This window comes from Antechinus flavipes, chromosome 3, assembly GCF_016432865.1.
Source record: "Antechinus flavipes isolate AdamAnt ecotype Samford, QLD, Australia chromosome 3, AdamAnt_v2, whole genome shotgun sequence".
Taxonomy (NCBI): domain Eukaryota; kingdom Metazoa; phylum Chordata; class Mammalia; order Dasyuromorphia; family Dasyuridae; genus Antechinus; species Antechinus flavipes.
In genome coordinates, this window is record NC_067400.1 from 436,072,757 (window position 1) to 436,089,297 (window position 16,541).

General features: G+C 32.7%; 1 protein-coding gene across 2 annotated transcripts in view; it reads left to right on the forward strand.

The window, feature by feature from the left end:
- Nucleotides 1–16,541, forward strand: part of CCDC148 (coiled-coil domain containing 148) — a 301,269-nt gene that overhangs the window by 66,729 nt on the left and 217,999 nt on the right. The window lies entirely within an intron of this gene.

The following is a 16,541-nucleotide window of genomic DNA, read 5'->3' on the forward strand; positions in this document are numbered from 1 at the left end:
ATGTGTGAACTAGTGAACCATTATATTATCATACTAAGTACTAAGTATATATGTGAATTAGAGAACTGTTATCTCATCAATTCCATTGAGTTAACACCTTGTATACTCCCGAGTTCCTGCCCTCTATGCCAAAATGCTTCTATGATGGCTAAGACTTATGTACACCTGGGATCTTCTGTAGGAAGCCACGAGGCCTGACTTATCTTAAAGAGACAATTTAAAGAGATAGGTTTAATTTTGCTGTTATTTGTTCCAAGTCTTCAGACTTCACATATCTATCTATTTTTGTTTAAATTGTGATGAAATGTCAAATGAAGCCTTATTAGATTTTAAAAATAGAAATATGGCTAAATGCAAATTTCATATGTTACCATTTAAGATTGGTGTCAATAGTATCTCCTGTTTGTATCCAAGGTTTTTTGTAATTCCTTCAACCAGTGATGCATCAAAGGTGTCTTTGGGCTTCAAATTTCATCTTGCATCAGTCTGTCTCTGAATTGATAATAAAAGATTAAAAATTTTTTTTCGTTGTCATTCAACTCTATATTTTTGCTAATAGCATCAAACTTTTGATTTTTAATTTGAAAATATAAGTTGTAATCAAGAAAAGTAGCAACATGTTTGAGACCATTTATCATGATCAGTTCACTTTGTGAAAGAATATTCCTCTAGAGTTGTAATAAAAAGGAAACTGAGTGACAAAGACATTTTAGATTAGGTATTAGAATTGTTGCAATTTGATATTCTTACCATAAGTCTTAGTTCTGATCCACAGCTTTTGAAATTCAGAAACTTGATTTTATCACTTCATTTAATTAAGAATGATAGGTTCTGGAGAATTTACTTGCATGACTTAAATTCACAAGAAACTAGTTGATAAATCACAGTACTACTCTATTAATTTATAAGGGAGATTATAACTTTTGATTGATCAGCATAATTACATTTTCTATGTAAGGTACTAATTTATGGTATTTAAACCACAATATTTTGTAGGAAAAAGAGACTGTTGTTTTAATGACCTAGGGAGAAAAAGAAGTGGCTCACTCATTGGTTCACTAGTATATGTATGTATATGAGTGTATGTATTTATGTATGTATACTTATTTCTTTATATGTGTGTATGTAAATATATACATTCACACATGCACATATGTATATATATAATCAATTTATAAACCCCATCCTACCCATCACCAAAATTAAGGAGGCCGTTATTATTGCTCCTCACTTCCATACTCATACCTGTGAAATTGTGCTGCTGCTTTAACAAGTCAGTCCTGATTGGCAACTTGAAAATAACTATTTTGTACATAGCACCATTATTTAATACTTACAGGTTTCAAAAGAAATAAATTTTGCAACCACTATTCACAAGGAATTTATAGTATATTTGAGGAGGAAATGATAAACATATTGTTTATATAATCTCAGATCCTCAGACACTTTCATGATTCTCTGCTTTCATTGATTTGCAAGTTAGCTTCATTGGTGTAGCTCACAGCTTGTCATTACCTTCTCAATTCATGACACTCTTGCTCATGTCCTCATGTGAATTCAGTAAGGAGGGCTACCTAATGAATAGGGGATCGCTCTTTCCTTTCTCATTTTCATCATGTAGCTGGTATCTTTTCTCATTTTATCATGCATGTTCCTGATTTTATTTTCTTCTTTGGAAATTCTTCATTGGTTATATTTTTGCCACCTGCTTAAACTTACCATAAGGCATCTCTACTAAGTGTTATTTTTAAAAATTCAGATTGAATTCAAATTTTCAATATTTCAATTCTTTGAGAACTCTTGTTCTTTGTGTCTCAAAGCCACCCAGCATCAGCCAAATGTTGGTATTAAAAAGATAGATCTTTGTTTCAGGGAGAAGCTAGACATCATTAAAGAAACTTTGAAATTTCCTGTAAACAATGTAGCTCAATCTTCTCTTTCTGTTTGGACCCAACTTGTTTATTTGCACTGTCTGTTCCAGATGTACTTGATTAGGGTACATCCCCTTAACTCACTAATGGGTTTGAGGATTGTTGATTTATCCTCTACTTGATTTATCCTGTCTGCAAAGATAGTTTTTTCAGGGTGCAACTGCCACAAATGCTACAACATCTTGGCGTCACAAGTGAGAGTTGGGTGACAGGTAGACATCAAAGGTAGATGAGCAGCTCTGAAAAAGGGCTCAGCAAGCCTTCATACTAAAAACACCAACCGTCCCTTAGCATGCCATATACCCAGGCATACTTACAAACTCTATATGTCATTCCTGCAATTACATATCATAATCTGAGCAACAGACATTCTCATTTGATCTTTCTTGTGTAATCGGTTGTCAGACTTTTTTGAGTTATTATAGGTCTCTTCTAAGAAGCTGTTCTAGGGCTTGTTCCAGTGCAATATTTCAGAACCATACCATCTGCAAACAGGGTCCTGGGGAGGACCTCAGCCTTCAGGAATCATTCTTCAACTTGGACTCATGTTAGATCTCCTTTTTGTTTTATGCTATACTTGATCTTTTTGACCCTCTGAGCATATTTAAGACAACATAGTATATATTATTTACTAAAAGGTCATGATATGGTGGAGTTAATTCTTAGTTAATATTTCTTTTATGTTGGAGTCTCATGATAATGCTTGAGATTACATTATAAACTCCCAGATTACTTTGGAAATACACTATCTATACCTAATGCCAAAACTATTCCTCATTACATAGTGAGGCTACACATCCAATCTCAGTTCAGGAATTCTGGATTTTCAGCCCCTTTCAGGTAGGTTAATTTTGAGTGTTAAAAAATTCTACCAAAAGAAGTGCAATCATAATTCTGACTTAGTCAGGATGAGCTGCCACCTATGATCCAGACTGATAGTTTAAACCCAGTTAGAAAAATAATAAATGGGTTTTGTTCTCTATGGCTATAGTCCCTTCTATTGGTATGAATAATTGAGTAAACTGTATAAACAGTTACTTAACTTGCTGTCACCTTTGATATATGCCATCTGTCACGAAATGTTACTAACCAGAAATCATCTTATGATGAAATTTGACCTTGATATATTGTCACAATTTCTTGCAAAGATACTATTTGTGTATATACAATTATCTTCTTATTTACTTGTACTACTCTTTAATCTTCATATCCAATGCCTGTGTCACTGCTCATTTTCATCCTTTCTTGAAATGAATCATGGATATGTCTATGCCATCATTCTCAGTCCACTTGCTGATTCCATCAGTTGCTTCAAAAAAATCTTTCCAGAGATGTCATTTTGTAAATAGGAAGCTATAATCCATGAATTTAATGATAAAAAAGTAAATATGAATCAGCAAAAGATAGTAATGGTGGTGGCAACTGGGAGATAAGATCCACTAATTCAAATAGCAGCTTGTGACATAAGAAACTAAATGAAAGTACAAATTAGAAGAAGAATCCAAGTTTCAAAATTAAGGGAATGTTAATTATACATGTAATTGTTTTCTCCTAAATGATTACATATAAGCTATTATAATTTTCATTTTAATTTAATTTTTATTAGTGCTTAATCAAGAAGACTTTTTCAAGTAATTAATGAGCAGCTAATCAGTTTTTTTTAACCTTTCCTACATTTTTCTTTTACTATGTAGATATCTAATCTGTATTATAGCAATAGAAACAATTCAAATGTCTATAATTTCTGAGATTTGGTTTTGGTAAGTATGTAAAAGTATTTATTTTTCTATGACCTCAGCCTTCACTTTTAAAGTAAGGTTTGTTTTCTTATATCTTATCATTTTACATGTGTCCTAGTGATCTGTCTTCAACCATCGCTCATTGCTTTTTATCTGAGTAATGTAATTTGCCAATGTTTTCTTTAGATCCCCTAAATCCTTTGTCTTGTTTTAGTCTCTAATTTTCAACTGCTTCAGTCTTACTTGGCTAGATGAACAAACTAAGGCAAGTAAAATTTTGTTTGCATAATTTTTATTTTCAAGGGTGATTAAGTGTCTCTATCTTTGTGTCATGAAAAAGTAGTAAACATTTTAAAAATATGATTATATGCAAGATACTATCCTATAGATAAATTTAATTGGTAGAATGTTATAGAAATTATATAGATTTCTCTTAGTAATGGTGCAGTAATTCTAACTTTACTAATTATTTTACAGCCAATATACATAGCTCTTTAAGATTTATAGAGTACTTTATATATATTTTTTCATTTGATTTGGTAAAGTGTTACCTGAAAATTTTGTTTTGAGTTCTAAGTTCTTTTAGGACAAATTTTGCCTTGATATTTTCATTACCTTTTAAAAATTTATCTTCACAACATTTTAAAATTACCAAGTAAAGTTTTATTTCTTTTTTAATATTTTATTTTTCCTAATTACATATAAAACCAAATTTTAACATTTGTTTTTTATTGTTTTGGAGCTCCAAATTCTCTTTCTACCCTCTCTGCTTCATTAAGAAAGCAAGCAATTTGATAGAGGTTGTTTATGGGCAGTCACACAAAATATATTGACATGTCCAATATGTTGTTAAAGAAATACAAAAAAACACAAGAAAGATAAAGAAAAAATAAGCTTCAAATATGCCTTCAGACTCCCATTAGTTCTTTTTCTGGATAGACATAGTGTTTTTCATTGTAAGTCCGTCAGAATTGTCTTGGGTCATTGTATTCCTGAGAATAGTTAAGTCATTCACAGTTGATCATTCCCCAGTAATTGAAATTATTGTGTATATTGTTCTTCTGGTTTTTCTCATTTCACTTTTCATTAGTTCATGCAAGTCTTTCCAGAATTTATGAGAGCATCCAGTTTATCATTTCTTACAGAACAATAGTACACAATCACAATTATATACAATTTGTTTAGCCATTCCCCAATTGAAATGGGGAATTTCAATTTATAATTCTTTGCTACCACTAAAAGAACTGCTATAAATATTTTTGTATGTGTAAGTTCTTTTCTCTTTAAAAAAAATCTCTTTGAGATATAGACCTATTAGTAGCAGCATTGGTTAGTTAAAGGGTATACATAGTTTATAGTTCTTTGGTTATAATGCCAAATTGTTCTACAGGAAGATTGAACAACTTTACCAATAGTACATTAATATCTCAGTTTCCCTACATCTCCTCCAACATTTGTCATTTCCCTTTTCTTTTATATTAGACAATCTGATATGTGGAAAGAAGTCTTTCAGAGTTGTTTTGTTTTGCATTTTTCTGATCAGTAGTGATTTAGAGAACTTTTTATATGACTATATATAGGTTTGATTATTTCATTTAAAAACTTCCTGTTCTTATCCTTTGATCATTTATCAGTTGAGGAAAGGCTCTTTTTATAAATTTGACTCAGTTCTCTCTATATTTGAGAAATGAGAGAAAGTTACTGTAATTTTTTTTTCAAATTTTATTACTATGTATTTATTTCTCTCCTACTTCCCTCCTGTTTATCCTACTTTCTCTCTCCTTTCACTTTATTCATTCTCAAAGGTATTTTGCTTCTGAATTTTATCTTCCCCAATCTTTCCTCCCTTCTATCAGCCCTTCCCCTCCTCTTTTCCCGTAGAGCAAAATAAATTTCTATACCCATATGATTGTTTATGTTATGTCCTCTTTAAGTCAATTCTAATGAGAATGAGAAGGGAGTTCATAAACTCCCTCTCACTTCCATCATATTCCCCTCCATTGTAAAAGCTCAAAAGCTCTTTTGAGCTTCTTTTATATGAGATAACTTACCCTATTCTCCCTCTCCCTTTTTCCTTCTCAGAGTATTCTCCTTTCTCAACCCTTAATTTAAACCTCACATGGAAGGGAAGCCAACAGGCCCCACTCTCAGTACAAGTTAGAAGGGAAGCCTGCCCTCCAGTGAAAGCAAGCAGCTAAGCCCTTAGCCCCAGTGCAAAAAACTTAGAAGGGATTTAAAAAAGTAAATTAGAGAAGAAGAAGAAAAAATGAGAGAGAAGAAGAGATTAATGCTAGAGAACCATGAACAGAGTCAATATCATGAGAAAAGATATAAAGAATTTTACGGAGGAAAATAACTCCTTAAAAAAACAAAAGTTGACCAAATGGAAAAGGAAGTACAAAAGCCCACAGAAGAAAATAATTCCTTAAAAAATTAGAATTGAGTAAGTGGAAGCTAAGGACTCTATGAGACAGCAAGACACAATAAAACTAAACCAAAACAGTAAAAAAAAAATGAAAACGTGTCATTTCTCATTGTAAAAACAACTGACCTAGAAAATAGATCCTGGAGAGATAATGTAAGAATTATTGGACTACCTGAAAGTCATGATACAAAAAAAAAAGTCTTGACAACATTTTTCAAGAAATTCTCAAAGAAAACTGTCCTGATTTATTAGAACCAGAGGGCAAAATAGAAATTGAAAGAATTCACTGATTACAACCTGAGATACTAAAGTAAAATCCCTAGGAATATTATCCTAAATTCCAGAGCTACCAGATTAAGTACTGCTAGCAGCCAAAAAGAAACAATTTAAATATCATGAAGCTACAGTCAGATTTATATAGGATTTGGAAATTTCCATATGAAAGAACTGGAGACCTTAGAAAATGATATGCCAGAAAGCAAAGGATTTAAGATTACAACCAAGAATCAGATATTTAGCAAAATTGAATATAATCTTTCAGGGGAAAAATGGATATTCAACAAAATAGAGGACTATTAAACATTCCTAATTAAAAGACCAGGGCTGACTAAAACTTTTGACCTCCAAATACAATATTCAATGAAAATATAAAAAGGTAAACAAAATAAAACAAACTCCAAATAAACCAAAACCCCAACAAAGAGAAAACATAAGAAATTCAGTAATTGTTATGGGCCAGAACTCTGAACTTGAAACAAAGGACTCTTACAAGGACTAAGTCAGTAGAATTGATAGAGACAATAGGTATCTAATTTAGCATGGTTCAGTATGATTGATTTAATCCTACAAGGAGATTTAATGGGCCAGAACTTGAAACAAGGAACTAAGTGGAATTGAGGAGACAATGGTTAAAGCTGGTTTAGCATTGATTTAATCCAATAACAAATAATGATTTTCTAGTAATATAATGATTGGTGTATATCAGTGTGGGGCATATAAGCTAGAAGCTCTCAGGCCAAGAAGGACAAGTACACTAGAAGCTCTTGGAGACTGAGACAGATTCATTTCATCATCCACCTTTGTGGTGGCTGGAGGCTGAAACACAAACCTTTGGATTCAGAGACAGTCAAGGAGATTCAGAAGCCAGAGAAGGCAGGTGGGAGCTCAAGCTCTTGGAACCAAGGAGAGAGATAGGCCTCCAGAAACTAGCCGAGCCCCAAGTGAAGGAGATAGGAGACGATAAAGGATTTGGACTTTAACCTCTGGCTGTACTTGTGGTGATTACTGAATTGAAACAAAGGCTGCCTCCAGAGACCCCAAAAAAACCTCAACAGAGAACATTACTTTTTTTTTTTCCTAGTGGATTTGGATTAAATAACTTTTTATTGACAGAACCCATGCCAGGGTAATTTTTTACAACATTATCCCTTGTACTCACTTCTGTTCTGATTTTTCCCCCTCCCTCCTTCCACCCCCTTCCCCAGATAGCTAGCAGTCCTTTACAGAGAACATTACATTTTAAAGAGAATATTACAAATAATATTAAACTTTATATTTATACATGCAAAATATTATTTGTAACTCTTAAGAAGTCTATTACTACAAACACAATTAATTACAAGAAATATATGTAGACTGAAGATATGGATATAGAGTGACTTAGATGAGTTGATACTCCCAAAAACAAAATAAAAGGTACAAGAAAAAAATTGCACTGGAATAAGGAAGGGGGAAGATTGAATGAGGTAAATTATCCCACACCAAAAAAAGCATATAAGATCTATTATAATGGAGGCAGAGATGGGTAAGTGTAATATCCTTCTGGAGGTTCCTGTTTGGGCAGCAAAATATACTGTCCAGACTAGCTCTCTGGAGGATCTTGGGACCAGCCTTGATCTTAGTGGAAGAGTGAAGGAGACAGGAGAGCCACTACTATGGATGGTCTAAGATGGAGTCTCTCATTTCCAGTCCTCTCAGCCCTTAAATACCTCAATATTACACCATTACAGCACACTAAGTATGTGTGAACTAGAGAACCATTATCTCATTAATCACACTGAGTAGGTGCCCACTATAAGCACCCTGTAAGTAACCTTGCTTCAAGTAGAATACAGGTGGTCACACCCTCCCTGACTTCTCAAGGAAGAAAGGAAGGTGGGCAAAAAAGAGAAATGAAGAGCCAAACCAGGTTTGTTAGCAGGTTTCCTCTGGGCTAAAGGATCTTATACCTTACCCAGAGTCCCCCCACTATCTGCAGCCCTCTGCAGGTAGATGATAATAAAGCTTGTACTTTCATCAAAATAGGTTTAGAGTAGGAATGACATATACACTCAGTTAGATACAGAACTTTATCTTACCCTATAAGGAAGAAAAAAGGGACAGGGATAATAGAAGGGGGAAGGGGGACTGATAAAAAATTGAGGAAGGTAGTAATCAGAAATAAAACACTTGTGAAGATGGAAAGAGTGAGGATAAAGGGAGGGGATAAACAAGGAGAAATAGCATGGAGGGAAATACACAATTGTTTATCAAAACTATAAATGTAAATGAGATGAACTCACCCATAAATTGAAAGTAGAGGGCAGAATGAATTAAAACCTAGAATCCTACAATATATTGTTTACATGAAACACATACCAGGTATAGGCAAGGGGCTGGAGCAGAATCTATTAAGCTTTTGCTAAAACAAAGCAATCATAGAAAACATGTTCTCAGATAAAGCAAAAGCAAAATAGATCTAATTAAAAGAATGATGGAGATTATATCTTGTTGAAAGGTATCACAGACAATGAAGTCATATCAATACTAAACATATACGCACCAAGTAATGTGTCTTAAATTTTTGAAAAAGTTATGAGTTACAAGATGAACTAGATAATAAAACTATTTGAGTAGGGAATCCCAACTTTCTTTTTTCAGAACTAGATAAATGTAACTACAAAATAAGTTAAGAAAGTGAATAAAGTTCTGGAAATACAAACTACAATAACTCTAGAGAAAACTGAATGGAAATAGAAAGAAATATACTTTTTCTCATCAGTAAATGGCATTTACACAAACATTGAACATTGAACATCCATTATGAGATAAATACAACCAAATACAGAAAAGCAGAAATAGTAGACACATTCTTTTCATATCATAATGCAGTAAAATTACATTCAATAATGGAAAGAAGGTTTAAAAATTAATTGGAAATTAAATAATCTAATCCTAAAAAATAAGTGAGTCAAAGAACAAATCATAAAAGCAATAACTTCACTAAAGAAAATGTCAACAATGCAACAACATACTAAAATTTATGAGATATGGCCAAAGCTATATTATATATATATATCTATATATCTACATGGGGGAAAACATCTCTAATTGCTTACATCACTAAAATAAAGAAAAAACGGAGCATGCAACTAAACTGAACAAAACAAAACCTAAACAAATTTAAAAAAGAATATATTAAAAATTCCCAAGCAAACAACAAATTGGAAATCCTGAAAATTAAAGAGATCAGTAAGAAAAATATTTTGTGAACAGTAAAGCACCACATAAATGTGAATTATTTTTAAAATTATCTTAACTGATTGCTAACATGTTCCTCAATTCTCCTTTTCCTATTTCTAAGGAAAATATATTTAGTAAATAAAATCCATAGAATTTTAGAGTATGAAGTAAAATGCATCCTTCCTAGTTATAGCTGGAAGGGAATTTTGTGACAGCAAAATGCACTACCTACATGAAATTTAGATCAGTATATTTGAACTAATATCATATGATTTTTTTCATATGGCAAAAGCTCTAATTTAATAGCTCATCCAGAAAACATTTCTTCTTGCAAATCATTATTGTGGGATTCCCAAATCTACTTAATTTATGTTACTCTCTTTTTTTCTTTTCAGTTCATTGTTCATTAGTAGTGTCTGTTCCATATGTATGTACTGATGGATCAGCAGCCAACATATCAAGAGTCTAGATAAGTCATTCTTTATTAATGTTTTTTTCCTGTGTGGGTAGTAAAGCTAGACTCCCAGTAGAGTATTTCAAAAGGACATAGACAAGATCTTATACTTCAGGAAGAAAAAATGTGGATTGATTATAATCTGTACCATGGGTACGACTTTCCATTTCAGTGAGATCACAGATTTATTCAAGTTTCAAAATATGTCTTTATCAAAGCATCCTTAAGAGGACTCAATAATATAAATTACAACTTTAGAATTGGAAGAGATCTTAAAGGTCATCTACTCAGACCTCTTCTTTAGAGCCATTGATTCTGTCATTATAATCTATGTTCCCTTAAGGTGATGGTTTTTTAAACTGTAAACTTCTAGTTAAGTAACTTAGTTTTTCTAAGTTAATGTATTGTGAATTTTAAGTTCAGAGATTCAGAGAAGAAGCTCTTCTTCATTTTAGTAAGAGAGATTCTCTGATTTTATCTTCAGAGAGGATGAATAGTATGAAACTAAGAAGTGTATGAAGAATTTCTAACCATATAAATAGATTTCTCCTATTTTTCTCATCTCTAGAGAAGTGCCCTAGAGTGATTGTGTGAGATCAAATATTTTTAAATGTTTTAAACTCTATAGCAGCTCTGTAATCATTAATTTTACATTAAAATGTTTTCCCAATCTTTTAGCACTTTAAAAACATCAAACATATCAAATATTTTCCTTAAAGTGACTAAGAAAACATATCTAACTATATATATAATGTATATGTAAAAACATGAATACTTAAAAATAATTGAATTGATTTAAAATGCCCAACATAATAAAATTCATAAATGATTTTGAAATGTTTTAGAGTATGAACATGGAATAACTTCTAAAAGAGATCTAAAATATTTAATATTTTAAAATTTCTATTCATGTAGTATATATTTAGATTTAGGAACCAAATTATTTGAACTACAAGCCAAAGTAATGTTACCAAATTTTTCAATAATGAATATAAAAGTGTGGTGAGGCAGTAGACTGGGGGGACAGGCGTAAAGAAATCTGAATTCTACTTTAGGCTCTGCCCTTAATAAAGATGATAATGTATATAGCATTTACAGAGCACTTAATATGTTAGGCACTGTGCTGAGCACTTTACATTTATTGGCTCATTTGTTCCTTACAATAACCCTAAGAAGTAAGAGCTACTATTATCCCTATTTTATAGATGAGGAAACTAAGGCAAAAGAGGTTAAGTGACTTGCCAGGATCTTCTTCCTTATCTCAGGCCTTATACTTTATCTTGAGCCATCTAGCAGCTATGAAAATTAAAAATAGCAGCTATGAAAAAAATAGACCTTTTTGGGGGCTTTGTTAGGTAACATATATAAAGCACTTTACAAGTCTTAGAGCACTATATAAATGTTAGTGGTTATTGTTACTACTATTATTACATTTATCACTTCCACATCATGGGAGGTAGAGGGAAGTCCAGGGGTGGGAAAGTTATGGTGTCACACCGCCATGATGTAGAAAATTCCAATAAATTTTTTTGGTCTCCCCTTCATAACAGTCAAGAAGTTTGAATTTTGTCTTTTTCCTTTATGGGGATATTTACAGAACCTAATTGTAAAATCTGGGTTAAGTATTTAGACACAGGCTTTATCTTGTCTTTTGGGCTTTGCATATCATCTATAGCTTCTGCACAACTTCCCCAAAATTCCCATTTAATTTCTTATGCTGACCCAAAGTATCAAAACCATGATGGGGCAAGTTGTGATGTGGAAGGGATAACTATATTATTATTATTAGCACAAAAACCAAGGTGGCTTCCCAGGGTCATTGAAGGGGAATAGCCAATCTCTTCCTGCTCTTCCAGGTCCAGCATTCCAGTATTTGCTTCTATGAATTAAGAAAGATGAAATAGTATTTCAGTAGATGATTCAGAGCAAAGTAGGTCTGCATGCAGACTTTTACCAGGGGAGATCACAAGCCTGCAGTTAATCCAATTACTGATGGACTAAAATTAAAACCTAGCAAGAGTTGGAGTTTTGAGAAAAAACAATTATAATATTGTTTAGCACTTTAAAGAATCTTCTGTTACTAAGAGAAACAGCTTGGTATAGTGATTCCAGAGCTCTGCTTTAGAGTCCCGAAGAGATGGATTGAAATCCCTCCTCTTAGATAGATTGGGTATGTGATCCTGGGGAAGTCATTTAACTTTTTATTATTAAGCCCTAAAGCTCCAAGTTGCAGAGTAGGCGATGATCTGAATTTATAAGAAGGAATTTTTTATGAGAAGTTCCCTGCACTGATGAAATTACAGGTCCAGTTTTGTTTTGTTTTGTTTTGTTTTTAAAAGAAATTACAATGTGTTTTGCTAAATTCTCATTTATTTGTTATAGGGAACCTTTGAGGTAGAAAATACAATGATCATTATCTCCATTTTACCAAAGAAGAGACCTCTGGTTAAATGCTGTGCTCAAGATCACACTCCCAATAAATAGTAGAACTGGGTCTCAAAACCAGCTAGCTGTCCAGACCAACTTTTAAATGATTACTATGTGTGGAATACTGTGCTGAATGCCTAAGGAGACACAAAATTTAGAGAAGACATGGATCATGGCCTAGTAGAGATCATACTTTACCAGTCTAAGCCTTCTTCTGTCTTCAGATTCTGAGAAGATGAATGGAGTAATTCATAAATGATACAGTCCCTAAAACTGTTACTAAATTCTGCTAAGGGGAAGGCAGAAGATGGTGGGTTGTCACCCACAGGGTTAATTGGATATAAGATGGTGTCTCCACATTGTTGAGGGTCTAAGACTAAGTCACTCCCTGAACTAAGAATCTGTAGGAACTATATCATCATGTTACTAACATGTTATATTGGTGAATTGGGCAAGTTTAGTTGCATAAAGTATGTTAGACAATTTTTTTCCATCCTAAGTCACTAGACAGAATTTATAGGACTGGTAGGTCAGTAGATATAGCCAAAGCTTGTAGTTGCTATATTATACTTATTTTATTGTTAAGGAAAACAGACATTAAATGACATGTCTGGAGTCACACAGCTAGTAAGTATCTGAGGCTGAGATTTGAACTCAGTTCTAACTGCTCGCCTACTCTGCAACTTGGAGCTTTAGGGCTTAATAATAAAAAGTTAAATGACTTGCCCAGGATCACATACCCAACCTAAGAGGAGGGATTTCAATCCATCTCTTCGGGACTCTAAAGCAGAGCTCTGGAATCACTATACCAAGTAACAGAAGATTCTTTAAAGTGCTAAACAATATTATAATTGCTTTTTCTCAAAACTCCAACTCTTGCTAGGTTTTAATTTTAGTCCATTAGTAATTGGATTAACTGCAGGCTTGTGATCTCCCCTGGTAAAAGTCTGCATGCAGACCTACTTTGCTCTGAATCATCTACTGAAATACTATTTCATCTTTCTTAATTCATAGAAACAAATACTGGAATGCTGGAACTGGGAGAGCAGGAAGAGATTGGCTATTCCCCTTCAATGACCCTGGGAAGCCACCTTGGTTTTTGCACTAATAATAATAATATAGTTATCCCTTCCACATCACAACTTGCCCCGTCATGGTTTTGATACTTTGAGTCAGCATAAGAAATTAAATGGGAATTTTGGGGAAGTTGTGCAGAAGCTATAGATGATATGCAAAGCCCAAAAGACAAGATAAAGCCTGTGTCTAAATACTTAACCCAGATTTTACAATTAGGTTCTGTAAACATCCCCATAAAGGAAAAAGACAAAATTCAAACTTTTTGACTGTTATGAAGGGGAGACCAAAAAAATTTATTGGAATTTTCTACATCATAGGGTTGTGACACCATAACTTTCCCACCCCTGGACTTCCCTCTACCTCCCATGATATGGAAGTGATAAATGTAATAATAGTAGTAACAATAACCACTAACATTTATATAGTGCTCTAAGACTTGTAAAGTGCTTTATATATGTTACCTAACAAAGACCCAAAAAAGGTCTCTCCACTTTGCCTTGGAAATCTGGCTATTTCCATCAATATCTCTAGCACTGACACCACACAAGCAGTATCATCAGCCATACACCTGGCTCAGCAAGCTCATGCCTCTGTCAGTTAATCACCTGCATCATAGTATAGGGGCAATTTCTCTAGTTGTATTTAATAGTAATAAATATCCCAGAGGCAGGATTATGGACTTATCAACACAACCTGCTTAAAAGAGTGGTATCCACTATTTTTAATTTGACCACACTCTATCTAATTACTAGAGTTTGCTGAGGCAATCTGATGTAGTGTTGCTAGGTTGTAACTTAACCTATATTGCCAAATGAATAATAAAAGTTATTAAATTTCCTGTTGAAATCTTTGTAAACTATATGGATTACTCCATGATCTTGATTAGTCTAATCCTCTTTTAAAAACAATTGCATTTATTATGTTTGTAGTAGTAAAGAACTGGAAATAAATTTTGGTTGGAAAATGACAAAACACATTATTGCATGAATACAGGAGATTCTGTGCCCTAAGAAATGATGAATATGGAACTATTCAGAAAACTATGGGAAGGCAGCTAATTGATTCAGACTGAACTAAACAGATCCAGGAAAAGAAAAAAACACATCATTATACCAATATAAATGGAAATAATGATTAAACAAAGCTGATTGCAATATAATGTATATTATATTGACCTAATCTGGCTCCAGAGAAAAGATGAGAAAATGTGCTCCCAAAATAAATAAAAAAGAAATTAAAGAGGTAAATAGAATATTAGAAAAATTAGGTATGATAGATTTTTGGAGAAAACTGAATGGAGGTAGAAAGGAGTATACTTTCTTCTCAGTAGTTCATGGAATTTGTACAAAAACTGACCATATATTAGGACATAAAGACCTCAAAATTAAATACAGGAAGGCACAAATAGTAAATCCATTCTTTTCAGATCACAATGCAATAAAAACTACATTCAATAAAAAGCTAGGGGTAAATAGACCAAAAAGTAATTGTAAACTAAATCTCATCCTAAAGAATGATTGGGTGAAACAGCAAATCATAGATACAATTAATAATTTCACCCAAGAAAATGACAACGATGAGACATCATACCAAAATTTGTGGAATGCAGCCAAAGCAGTAATAAGGGGAAATTTTATATTTTTAGAGGCTTACTTGAATAAAATAGAGAAATAGAAGATCAATGAATTGGACTTGTAACTTAAAAAGCTAGAAAAAGACCAAATTAAAAACCCCCAATCAAATACTAAACTTGAAATTCTAAAATTAAAAAGAGAAATTAATAATATTTAAAGTAAAAAAAAAAGACTACTGAATTAATAAAACTAAGAGTTGGGTTTTTGAAAAAAACTGATAAAATAGATAAACCTTTGGTATATCTGATTACAAAAAGGAAAGAGGAAAATCAAATTGTTAGTCTTAAAAATGAAAAGGGAGAACTTTCCACCAATAAAGAGGAAATTAGAGCAATAAAGAGTTACTTTGCCCAACTTTATGCCAATAAATTTCATAACCTAAGTGAAATGGATGATTACCTTAAAAAATATAGGATACCTAGAATAACAAAGGAGGAAGTAAATTACTTAAATAGTCTAACTTCAGAAAAAGAAATAGAACAAACTATTAATCAACTCCCTAAGAAAAAAATCCCCTGGACCAGATGGATTTACATGTGAATTCCACCAAACATTTAAAGAACAATTAACTCCAATGCTATATAAACTATTTGAAAAATAGGGAATGAAGGAGTCCTACCAAATTCCTTTTATTACAAAGAAATGGTACTAATACCTAAGCCAGGTAGGTTGAAAATAGAGAAAGAAAATTATAGACCAGTCTCCGTAATGAATATTGATGCTAAAATCTTAAATAATATATTAGCAAAAAGACTACAGAAAATCATCCCCAGGATAATACATCATGACCAAGTAGAATTTATACCAGGAATGCAGGGATGGTTCAGTATTAGGAAAACTATTAGTATAGCTGACTATATCAATAACCAAATTAACAAAAACCATATGATTATCTCAATAGATGCAGAAAAGGTGTTTGATAAAATCCAACATCCATTCCTATTAAAAACACTTGAGAGTATAGGAATAAATGGACTTTTCCATAAAATAATCAATAGCATCCATTTAAAACCATCAGAAAACATCATATGTAATGGGGATAAACTAGAACCATTCCCAATAAGATCAGGAGTGAAACAAGATTGCCCATTATCACCATTACTATTCAATATTGTATTAGAAATGCTAGCTTCAGCAATAAGTTTAAAGGAATTAGAATAGGTAATGAGGAAACCAAATTATCTACTAAAAAGGTATTAGAAATAATCCACACCTGATCTCTTTGATAAAGAGAGCTAATTAAGTTTCAATTGATCAAGGATGGACAGAAGCAGCTACACCCAAAGAAAGAACACTGGGAAATGAATATAAACTGCTTGCATTTTTGTTTTTCTTCCCAGGTTATTTATACTT